This window comes from Cricetulus griseus (assembly GCF_003668045.3).
Source record: "Cricetulus griseus strain 17A/GY chromosome 1 unlocalized genomic scaffold, alternate assembly CriGri-PICRH-1.0 chr1_0, whole genome shotgun sequence".
NCBI classification, from domain to species: domain Eukaryota; kingdom Metazoa; phylum Chordata; class Mammalia; order Rodentia; family Cricetidae; genus Cricetulus; species Cricetulus griseus.
The window spans coordinates 35,181,775-35,194,806 of NW_023276806.1; the positions used below are offsets into that span (position 1 = coordinate 35,181,775).

Here is a 13,032-nt window from a genome sequence, read left to right on the forward strand (position 1 = left end):
GAGGCTGCTTCATGCAGCAATTGGGAGTTAACAGAAGGACTTACAACTGGACAATGGCATAAAGAGTGAGAGACTTTGGCACACTCAGACCCCTCCTAAATGTGGTGTCTTCATCAACCCTTCCCCTCAAGGCTCAAGTGTCTGCTCAAGTGGAGGCAGAAACACTAGAAGAGCCAAAAGTGACTTGTGACTCCAAGGAAACAGCCTTTTCAAATACAACAGAGCTAATGTATGTATGAACTCACAGAGACCGTGAGGGCACACACAAGACCCTCACAGGTTCAGAGCATACAAAATCCCAGAGATGGAGAAGGGAACACAAAACCTCATCTCTGACCAAGAAACTATTCACAATTGATATTAGCTGATACATGGGAAATCAATTTTCTCCAACAGAGTGTCACTGACATTGACAACCACATTCCAGGGAAGGCTCCATGCCCAAGGAGAGCAGGTCAACACAAAACAGATTCTATGTTTTGTGTGTTTACTTTGGGGAGGGGTTGTTTGTTTGTTTTTGCATTGTTGTTTTTATTTGTTTGGTTTGATTTTGGCTTTTTAATGTTTTGGGTTTTGAAGGGGAAAGGACATGAAGTTGGCTGGGTAGGGAGCTAGAGGGGATCTGGGGGAGGGGAAAATTGTAATTAAATATATAAAAAAAGAACATTTCAAATAAAATACCACTCAGCAATACTGTGCAGTCATTGATTAAAAATGCCATAACTTTTGACTATTTTTCTAATTAAAGAAGAGGTGTTACAGTATTGATCATCATCTCCTTGACATCATTGATACCATCTTGTAAGTATCCCCCCCTTTTTTTTGTATCCTTATTTTCATGATCAGTGGGTTTCATTCTCAGGCAACTCTAACAGTCTTGCCTTGGGTTCTGAATCACTGTCTGTCTCAGTGAGCTTACCATGCATGGGATGAACAGTAAGGAAACAAGCACATGTGTGCAGTTAGAAGGCCAGGGCACAAGCAGAAAGAAAACATCATGGAGCATCACTAACAAAAGCTATTTTTAGCTTAGAAAGCAGATGTGAAACTAGGCACAGATTATATCTTCAAAGCAAAATCAGAGAATGAATCCCTGAGTAGGAAATCTCATCCAAATTGCCTGAGAGCGTTTGGCTGTGGGTCTTTTTCGGGCGTGAACGTTGTTATGAACACGGTGCATACAAAGCACAGAGCTAGGGCATGAAGCTTGTCATCCGGCAAGAGGCGGTGTGGGAGGACAATCCTAAGTCCAAGACAAGCCTCGGTTACACAGAGCAGGCTCAACAAAATAAACTCGAGACACATACGTTTGCTGTAGATTTTCTATCCTAGGACAGCAAGGAGTTACAAAAGTAACCCGCTAAGCCAAAACTGTAAAGTTTTTAAAGAATACATCCGGTAGGTGGCACTGCGGGACTAAAATTGAAAACAAAGTTCTCCGAAGGTCATGCCCAAGATAACAATTACAACCACTCATGTAATTTTAGAAACAACCAAACTTAGAGCAGCTAGTACCTCATAAGATTAATAAATATAAAGTTTATTAAAATTTACCAACAGTTTAAAACTATTCTAAAACAAACTAATAAAAGACAGGAGATATATTTCATAGACATTAAAGCAATTACCAAATTTACTACGGTAATAGGAAAACTTGTATTTCAAATGTTGCTAATAATTTGCCAACTTCTCCTTAACGCTACATAGGAAAACAGAAATACTGTTGGGACCCACAGGCAGCCACCGGCACAGCAGGCAACATCAAAGTAGCCTCAAAGCAAAGGGCATCAGGAAGCCAGCACTACCACAGCAGCTCCCACCTCAGCCCTGTGCCCTGGCAATCAAGAAACAGAGTGACAACAGGGCAGAGCCCAGTGCTGAGTCATGGCTCTGGGCAGCACTGTGATGGAGAGAAGATGCATCCACAGCCAAAAGGAAAGAGCAGTAAGGATGCTGAAGCGGTATGAGGTCCAGCAGCCACTCCTTGGATTAGTCACAGCCTGCCTAAAGGCATCCGGGACACTGGGTGGGTGCCGGCCTGTCTCTTCTTATTTCTTGCATTTTCTTCACTCAGACACTTTCTTTACTTACTTTAAATTTTATTTTTAGTGAAAACATAACTACATCCTATCTCCCCTTCCTTCCCTTTCCTCCCACCAATCCCTCTGGTGTCTCCTCCCTGAAATCCTTCCCAAATACCCCCTCATTCCCTCTCAAATCCCTGGTCTCTTTTTCTTTATTATCATTTGTGTACACACACACACACACACACACACACACACACACACACACACACACACATATATATATATACACAACACATATACATTCGCACACATAAATATATAGCTATAAGCTACTGAGACAATTTAGTTTTGTTTGTATGTATAAAAAAATTGACCCCTTGATATTAGATAACCAAGTAGGAGGCTCATCTCTGGGAAAAATAATTCTCTCTCAAAAAATGAGAGGGAAACAACATCCACAATGTTGTTGGAATAATATGTCTGCCTGAACAATGACAACACCAATAAACAATCTAACATGGAAGAGAAACTGTACAAGCCCCACCCCTAGGGACCTGCATTCATCTGGAGATCTTGAGCCAGAAACGCTGACTCTGGGATGTTTCTGAAGATACAGATTCAGTGACCAGTCAGAAAGTGCCATTTGAAATGTTTAAAGATTATGCTAGCCAGTGCTGAATTCACCTTCCTAGTGGCAGGGATTCATGACATCACTGGCAGGCCAGTAGTTCAACGGGAGAATGAAAACCCTGAAATCCATGTTGCCAGGTTAAGTGGGTGCCAAGATGCAGCAAAGTGATTCACTGAACCGTACATGAACCAGAGGAGCCAGAGTGTGCTGTCCCCTCCGCCCGTTTTCTGGGATGGAGACTAACATTTGCTCCCATGTTGACACAGTCTTCCCAAACAAGACCATGCCAATTTTGTCCAAATTAATAAATCCTGAAAAAGAGGGAAAGGTGACTAGAGAAGGGGAGGCGGGTGAGAGAACTCAAGCCACCTGGATCTCTGGCAGTGAGAGAAGCGGATATCTCATTCAAATGGTCAGGGGGCCTGGGGATAAGAAACAGGCAATTCTACCCACTGGCTAATCCCACAGCTCTCACGGCTGCCTTGTCTCCAGCTGAGGGTCTCGATGGGACAATGAACTCTATGATGAGACAGCTCAGCTGTGAAGGAGAGTTCTCCAGCTTAGAGCGCTGTGGCCAGGAGTCATTTTGAAAGACAACCCCTTGTTTAAAACTGAGCTATCCTGGGTCCAGTCCTGGAAACAGAGAAACATCACAAGTGCCTGAATTCACCAGCCATAGGCAGGATACAAGCCCCACAGGACATGGTAGAAAGCAGAGGGCCAGATGCTGACAAGCTAGGGGAGAGGGAACCCTGCCCTCAGTGTCTGGGATCAGACCTCATCAACAGGGAATAAACCTGGAGTTTGATAACCCTGAGACTCGGATCTGTATGTAGAGTGTGTTGCTTGGAGTGGAGCTCGATGCTTCACAGTCAGAGAATTCAGAAGCCCCAGCAAATCCTATCATGTCCAGAGCATCCATCCAGCAGGTGACAATGGTGGCCTTTCAAAGCATGGAAACAGGTTAGCCTCTACAGACCTCAAGGCTATAAACCTGAATGTGCTAAGTTAATACACAAATAGGCACCGATAATCCCACCATGTGACTCCTCTCCAGAACGGCCACATTTGTTTTACAGTAAACACAGCAGAGACTATCCTATCCAGCCCTCAAATGTCAGGTGGGTCTTTTGGTGGGAAGGTCATTATCAGATTAAGTCTGTGCAAGTAGCTACCTTTGGTAAGTCAACTTCTGTACCTTTAAAAGGGAAAGTATCAGCACTAGAGAGATGTCTCAGCAGTTAAGAGTCTTCAGTGCAGCTCTGATAGAGGACCTGAGTTCAGTTCCCAGCACCCACATCAGACAGCATACATACCATCACCTGTAACTCCAGCTCCAGGATCTAAAAATTCTTCTAGATTCTGCAGGCATTGCATTCACACACACAAATCCATACACAGACATACACATATGCACATAATTAAAATAAACAGTCTTGGAAAACATTTCAGCACAGCTGGAGGCAGTATCCAGTTTCCTGCGTGGCAGCAGGGGTATAGGACTGCACCATAAAAGATAATATTCCTGAAACAAAAAGTGGGTTGGGCAGGCAAACAGCAGACTGATGCCTTTGCAAAGGTCAGCATCACTCTTCTCACTGGATGTTAGAAACCTCTGAGTAAGCTCTGCACAATGAATTCAACACACAAGAATTCTGCAGCTCAATGTCATCCCCCTCACTTCTCATAAACCTCGACCCACTGTACTTGAGTTTTTTAAAATCTCTACAGGAGAACCGTATCTTCTGCCAGCCACTTGCAGAAGATATGCTTAATTGCTACAACACACAATGCTCCAGGGACACCGGGAGCTTAGCTTAGACTTTGATTCAAGTATGCCTCTTCCCTAACAGGATACACGGTGGCCTTCTCTTCCTCAAACAGAAGTTGGAAGAACTGAAATAATAAACTCAAAACTGAGCAGCCTCTGTATCTGTCAGAGTTACAAGTCAGGGGATGAGTTCCTTTCATTCACCTCATTTCTCCAGTCACGAAAACATCTCCAAACAACTTCCACTTGTGCAGGGGCTTATGGGATGGCATTGTGTCAGTCCAGCCTAGCTGAGCACCCATCCAGTTTAATCTCAAGCCCGATCCAAGAAGTCGCCATGTCCTCCGATGCCCTGATTCCTCTTCCTCCACAGCGTTCTATAATCTGAGACGATCTTACCCCCCTACATCAGAACAGAATCTCTTCCACGGCAAACTCCTCGTCTACTCTTCACTAGTGTGTCCTAAGTGACCAGAACCCCATCCAGCTCAAACTGCACAAGCAGTGACTATTTATTGAATGAAATGAATGTCTAGTCTGAAATCCCATTTTGAAATAAGGTGATAATCAATCAATTATCCTTCACGAAAACGGATACTGCTTATAAACTACCAATCGAAGGTTAATGTTTACTGTGTGGATCGAGGTATTTATGATCACTGAAATATTGTTATAATTGAAGATGTGATTATATAATTATGGAAACTTATTTTATAAGGGGGCATGCTAAATCAAATCTTTTTCACAGTTACACCTATGGAAAATAATACATGTATTTGAAACTTTTTCTCAAACTTCTTTGAAACTGCAGTGGGTGTTGCAGAAGAGAATGGTGGGGGGTGGGATGGTAAGCTCTCCAGAGGAGGTAACTAAACTGAAATCTAAAAGCTGAGTAGGGTGGCAGGCAAGATGGCTCAACAGGTAAACGCACTTACCACCAAGCCTGAAGCCCTCTGTTCAATCACTGGAACACACATAAACAGAACAACTTCCAATTTCCAAGTTGATGTCTGATCAACACACCCCTCCACACCCTGCCTCTCTCTAAGTAAGTGGCTTTGTTGTTGTTTTTCTTTCTCCCCTCCCTGCCCCAGAACTAACTTGAATAGCAGCCAGCTAGTGTTAGGGAGTCTCCTTAAGGTGGCTTGTCTCAGAGCCCCAGTCCCCATCAGAGAAGCTGGTCTGTGGTCTAGCCTCAGGCTGTAGACACAACAAGCACCCCAAGCCACCAGACTGTAAACTACAAATTTATTTTCCCTGTACATTAAAGTATGGCAAGATGTTTTCCTTTAATTTTATTTCCCTTGAGGTTGCTCTTCTTCTAGCAAAAGTGAAGGATGTTAGAGACTAGCTCTGTGATTACAAAATCAGCTCAGTGCATTTTGTTTCTAAGCTGTAACAAAGAGAATTCAAACACACTTTGCCCTGACAAATGTGAATTCACCACAGTCTGCTACAGCACCATAGCACAGCTCTGTAAAGGGTCCGGCCGCATTCTTCAGCTGCCAGACTTGTTCACAGCATCACAAGAGTGACCCAAAACACCAAGGGATTAAGATTTAGTTTCAAAGTAACTTTATACAGTAAAGGTACTCTAATGTTTCATCCATTGCTCTTAGTTCTATTTCCGTATGTGCACTTTACTTTCCAAGTTTTTCCTTTGTTTAATGTATTCAAGATATTACAGTAAAGCTTTGGACTAAGATGTATGTATATAGCATACATCTTAATAGTTAATTTGGGATTTTGAAACATGTGTTCAAAAATAATTTTAGTTAAGTCTCCTTTTAAATTCCACAAGGAACTAGAGATACCATGATATTTTGTAGTAGTTTAATTATAGAGCATTGATACATGTAAAAGGAGTTGCATATGTGTTCACATGAACTTCTAATAACACACACACACACACACACACACACACACACACAAAGTATATAAACATATGTCAGCCGCAGTGGATGATCAACAGAGACTGGATAAGTGACAGGTGGCATCTGCCTTGTAGTCCTGCAGTCTATAAGGGACAGACTGCTTCTGCCCAGGAATGGAGGCCAAGAGTGTGATCACCTCCTGGTCCCTCGCCTGGTTTTCTGTCACTTGGTTGCCATACACTACAATTTGAGGAATGGAGTCAATTTTCACTGGAGGCCTAAATACCTTAAGATTCTTCATAACTGTCTTAATGTCTGTCTTTTCTGGGAAGTCTGTTGTGTTAATAAGAGAGAACAAGTTAAATTAGTTCTCACTAATGTGGACGAGGTTATTAAAAATACATCAGAGGATTCCAAAATGATTTTTATTAACCACAGAGTTTCAGAAAAGGTAAATAAAGATATAAATGGCATCTATAGTTATTTACTAGTGCAAAACAAAATGGCCAATATATGATATAAACTTACACTTCATTAGCAACATTTATCAGTGAGTACCTATGCTGAAGTTGCTAATTTAGAAACCTAAAGATCTGTAAACTGACCACAACTTCTGTGCTTTAGATTACCTTTGTCTGTACAAGCCTAAGGAGATCTTACTTATTCAAAAAGAACTCTATTCCATCCACTGATGAATTAATTGTGGGTGATCTTGGCCTTCCAGGAGTATGAAGGACTGGCTTCATGCTGCAAGTCCATTCATAAACTCAGAGCAACAAAAGAGCCCATTGTTATTAGTAAGAAAGAGGAATGCCCTTCTATGTGCTTAACCAAATAAAACCCTGGCCAGCTCTTCTCAGCCCAGGGGAGCCTGAAGAACTCTAGTTCTTCTCCAACCAGAGTGCCAGCAGCATCGACTCCTACCCCTGCGACCTTAAACAGCCCGAACCTGCAGAGCCTCATCGTAAAAGAAAAAAGAGCAAAGAAAGAGGAGGAGGGAGGGAGACTGTGACGTGTATTTACAATCTGTAATTTTCCTGAAAGGAGGATGGATGCGCACGGTCATCCTGACATAAACTATGCTCTGGGGAGACAGAATGTTTTTCCTTTGGTATGTTAAACAGAGGAACCGCTCTGCCAAAATATGTCACCTCCTGCACGAGAGACTGGCTGACAAGTCAAATGCATGGCGATCAGTACCTTCCACATGGGTGCGAACCCTTCCCTGGCAGAACACACTGGTCCTGAGCTCATTTTCATTTTCTGTTAACACTATTCGCCAGCTCTTGGGTATCCATTCTTTTTTTTCCAATGGTATCTTCTTCATGCATACTGAATCATGAGACTAGGAAGTCATTCAAAGAAAGGATCAAAGGTGTAAGGACCAGGAGGACAGCCTTGTTTAATAATGCACATCACAGGGGAAATGCTCCCTAAATGTGAACTCCACAGACAAGACTAGATTTGTAGACCCTGTTTCACACTGAAAAAAGAAACAACTGTGTGTGTGTGTGTGTGTGTGTGTGTGTGTGTGTGTGTGTGTGAGAGAGAGAGAGAGAGAGAGAGAGAGAGAGAGAGAGAGAGCGCTCGTGCGCAAATTCCCCTTATATCCTGGTCAAGTGTAGCTGCTGCTGTTTTCTCCGCATCTCTAAAGTCTAGTTCAGTTCCTAGCACAAAGTAAGAAAGATGCCTTCAGGGACTGGAGAGATGGCTCAGAGGTTAAGAGCACTGACTGCTCTTCCAGAGGACCTGGGTTCAATTCCCGGCACCCACATGGCAGCTTACAACTGTCTGTAACTCCAGTTCCAGGGGATCTGATACCTTCACACCAATGATAAAATAAAATTAAATAAATTATATATAAAAAAAGAAAGATGCCTTCAGCAAAGTGTAGAGCTATGGATCAAAGCTAAATACTGCTAATGCAACAAGGAAGCAAATGACCTTTTATTATGTTCACTTACCATGGAAAAGTATACACAGATGGAATAAAAGTTCCTGCCATCTGGTTTATAACGGTTATTACTCATTGCATATCTATGAATGCACAAAAATGTAAAGATCTCATATTTCATACAAAAGAATCCAAATGAAATTATTTACAAACTTCAAGTCTCTTGGTACCTGAAATCAAGAGGATTCCAAAAGTAAAATAATTGAACAAATTTTTTAATATGATCAGTAACTTGACGAAAAAATACTTCAGAGTCAACTCTATTTGAACATAGGAATGGGTCCAACTTAAAGCCTCTGTTTAAAAGCAGTGTGGTATGTTCAACAATGAGGACACAGCCCTGCCCTTGGAAGCAGCAGGTATCTCCAAAGCAAATGCTGGCAGAAACAGTCCCTGATGATGACTTCCTGGCAAGGTTTGATTTTGCAGGCTGTTGCTAACACAATGCATACTTTTAAAGGTTTTGTCAAACAACAGAACCAACTCTTAAGAAGCTGCACTACATAAATTGTTTTAGAGCTGCCAAATCAGGGTGTTAATCAGAAAGCTGTTACAGCTTGGTGGCGATCGCCCTGTTAGCCCACTATAGACAAATCCTAGGCATTTAGGTAATCTGAAAAGAACAAGCCACCTATAACAGAGGGCAGTAATTTTAAATGATATTCATTGGAAACTGTATTTATATAACCTGCTTGCTCAGGGAGGTATTCTATTTGAATCTTTTTTTCTTTTTTTTTAAGATTTTAATTATTTATTATGTATACAACATTCTGCTTCCATGTATATCTGCACACCAGAAGAGGGCACCAGATTTCATAATGGATGGTTGTGAGCCACCATGTGGTTGCTGGGAATTGAACTCAGGACCTCTGGAAGAGCAGTCGGCGCTCTTAACCTCTGAGCCATCTCTCCAGCCTGAATCTTTTTTATTTATTTTTATTTTATGGGTCTGAGTGTTTCTGTCTGAATGTATGCCTGTGAATAAAGTGCATGCCTGGTGCTTTCCCGTTTAGGTCCAGCTAAATGCCCTTGGAGTAGACACTTTGCCAAAGTTCACCCTCAAGAGCTTAGCATCCTTTCCACACCCCTATTCTCTTCCTTCTGTTTCAATCAGTAAAAATGACTGGCTTCTTTGAGCAGGCAATCTTCATCAAGGAGACACTGGAATAGCAGGCTCGGTGTCCCTCACATCTGTCCATTCACAGATGCTGCTCTGAGAAAAGGGGTGGAGCTTCTAACAGAGAGAGGCTGCACTGTCAGAGGAGGCAGCGCTGTCAGCTGTCACAGGCATCTAGCTGAGCAGTACACACTGTCTCCAAACACTGAAAGAACAACACATTTTTATTCTTAAGCACAGCTTCTCCCCAAGCCAGATTTCAAAAGTCAGCCATCAGTCTACCTTCACCTGCTATGGCTTTGGAAAGCTTGGAGATTTTCCTGAAGCTCAAGTTGACACAAAGAGACATTTCAGGCTTGAGGGTAGATGGCATTCGGTTAAAATTATTGACTTTAAAACTCGGGAAGCGTATATTCAGTCTTGATATAAATGTCTGTATGATTTGGGGGAAGGCTTGGATTAATAGCTTAAAGTTTTTTCCCCAACAACACTCTAAATCTCCTTAGATGGCAGGCTTAATCTTTGGAAACACATCATTGAATAATTACATTATTAGTACTACCATGATAACAGGAAGGTTGGGGACTGAGAGTATGCTTCAGCTGGCAGACTGCTGGCTTTGTGTGCATGGAGCTCCTGGCTTCCAGCCCCATACCACATTCCTCCCTCAGGAGGTGGAGACAGGAGGATCAGAAGTCCAAGGTCATCCTTGTCTACAGAGTGAGATGGAGGCCAGCCTATATGAGACCCTTGTCTAGAAATTTATTGAAACAAATACATAGTAAGATGGCTAAGGAGCCGTGTCATCAGCAACAACTGTTGAGTTTTATTCTGGGTGAGCACATGTCTGGGGGGGATGTAGGCATGTGTGTGAGAACATATGCATATGTGTGTCCATGTGTAGATGGCATTAAGGTCAATTTTGGGTGTCTTTCTTCATTGCTGTCCAACTTATTTTGGGGGGGCACAGGGTCTCTCACTGAACCTGAAGCTTACTAATTCAGCTAGACTGGCTATGCATCCATCCCCTAAGACCTCCTGTCTCTTCTGCCCCAGTGCTAGAGAAACAAATACGTACTGCTGTGCCCACCTTTTATCTGTGGACTTGGGATCAAAACTGAGGTCCTCATCTCCCATAAAGTTGTCACCTTACTGACTGAGGCCCAACCCCCTTCCAGGGATATTTGACCCAAGTTAGCTTTCTCAGGAGGAGGTGAAGAGTAGTTTTTGCTTGTGCCCAGTTAAGAACTGGGCAAATTCATTGCAATGAGACCAGTATACCCAAAAATGACACTGTCAGGGGCCCAAATCCCACATCCAGGATTTTGATACAAATCAGAACTTCTGCCTAGAAGGCTTTCTTATTTTACATATTCTGGGGGGTAGCTTTTAAGATATAAACTCTTCTCCTGATTATGGAAGTTACAGATCTCAGAGGCAACACAGAGAAAGTACACCTGCAACAACCCCACCTGGAGGAGGAAGGAACCCACGGTTCTTCTAAGCATGTTTACAGGAACACAGCTCCTCAGCTTTGGGACTCGCGCTACAAAAGCTCTGCGCTGCCAAAATCAGTGTGTCTCACACTGACACACAGTGTTAACAATGTTTTTTTTTTATTAACATGTACGCCTCCCCACTGTTAAGGATGACGCAGCTCTATGTGCAGCCGCATGGGACGAGTGCAAGACACATTAACAGAAAACAGGAAAGACTAGTAATTTACATATTGATTTTACTACAGGATGAATGCATGTATGCTGGTATATGTACAGTTCAATTGTAAAAGGGAGTCTCAAAGAATGGGTAAGGGATGTTTGAAAACAAGGTAGTGGGGTAGCAACATGGGAAGGGACTGGTTCTCCACTGTGAATGTTCACATTTTATTATTCAAATGTCACCATCCCAGTTATGGGAAGAATAATGCTACATATCGTCATGTAATGCTACATATACACATGACTACAAAACGTCAAGTGTATTTATGTTGTCCCTAGAGAAGGGGGGGAGAGGAGTGGGTCTCAGTAAAGGAGAAATTACATATACCTAGGATGCGTTCCTTCTCTAAAAAAATCATAACAAATACTGACATTAATTAATGATGAATTACATGTGTATGAATGGCTTACTAGTCAGTGTATCATTTTGAAATTAACACAGAACTTGAAACAAAAAATATTCCATGGATTCTACCCGTCATGATTGCTAACATTAAAGTGAGGACATCATCGGACCCCGGGGCAGATGCAGAGCACCTGGCATGACAATGCAAAGTGAGCAAAATGATGTTCCCACTTCAGAAAATGTTCTGTGAGTTTCTTGTAAAACCACAGAGTGTATATATTAAGAGGCTTCAATGTGTTTGTGGATATTAGCTGAAGAAAATGAGCATATGTTCATGGAAAAACTTGTACAACATGTTCACAGCAGTTATATTAATGAGGCAGAGAAAGCCCGCACATCTATGAAATACTATGTAAACAAACTGGCATACCTGTCCAATGAAATATACTCAAAAATAAAAAGGAAGGCTAGTGATCCACAAACCTCACTGTAGACAGAGAAGAAGAGGGAGAGGGAGAGGGAGAGGGAGAGGGAGAGGGAGAGGAGAGAGAGAGAGAGAGAGAGAGAGAGAGAGAGAGAGAGAGAGAGAGAGAGAGAGCACTTTCATGGGAGCCTTTTCTATCCTCTGTAAGTTTGCCCATATAAGGCACTAGAAGAATAATACTTATCTATCATAGGAAATCGGAAAAGTGGGTACCACAGAAAGGAGGCAGTGTGAAGGGCAGGGATGGCTGAGGATTATGGGGACACTTCTCTAGAATAACTATGATAGTTTAGATCTTGATAGGCATCAAGGTTACACAGGTATATAGATTGGTTCACATGTAATCAATTGACAATAAGACATGCATTTCTTAAACATGAGACCTTGGATTTGATTGACAGACCACAAAAGAATGTACATTCTACTTATCAATGAATTGTGTCTCAGTAAGTAGATATTGGGCATTTGTTAATAATGTGTGCATGAGTTAACTATATTGACATTCACAACTAATCTTAAGATGCTCCTAGAAAGTAAAAGTGATATATAAGTGAGAAAATAACAAACTTTATTAGTATTTAGATGATAACATGAAATTAATTTAAATTTTCTGTATGTTCAATGCTTAAAATTTTTGACATTATATAATTATATTTCTCCCTTCCTTTTCTTCCCTTAAATAAAACATTGGCTATAGCTTCAGCACACTTTAATTAAGCTACACATGTTATACACCACGGGATCTCTTTATCAATATATGTTGGGCTATCTTACCCTTCTGAAGTATTTTGATTTTTTTAAAAGAGTTTTGATGGGGCTGGGACAGGATTGCTCAGTGGTTAAGAGCATTAACTGCTCTTGCAGAAGACCAGGGTTCTATTTCCAGCACTTATAGTGGCATACAACCATCTGTAACTTTTATCCTAGGAGATCCAACAGCCTCTTCTGACCTCCACGTGTACTTACACACAAGACAAACACTCATAAACACAATTATTTTTTAAGTTTTAAAGCCTTGTATAACATTTTTGAGACTGAGATAGAAGAGACCACAATTGCTGCACATGCTTCCTGAGCTGACACTGAAGGCAGGACTTTGGTTTCCATGGT

The 13,032-nt window shown here is 41.8% G+C and overlaps 1 protein-coding gene across 1 annotated transcript in view; it reads right to left on the reverse strand.

Annotated features, from left to right (window-relative positions):
- Sec24d (SEC24 homolog D, COPII coat complex component) overlaps positions 1-13,032 on the reverse strand; it is an 83,485-nt gene that overhangs the window by 36,269 nt on the left and 34,184 nt on the right. The window lies entirely within an intron of this gene.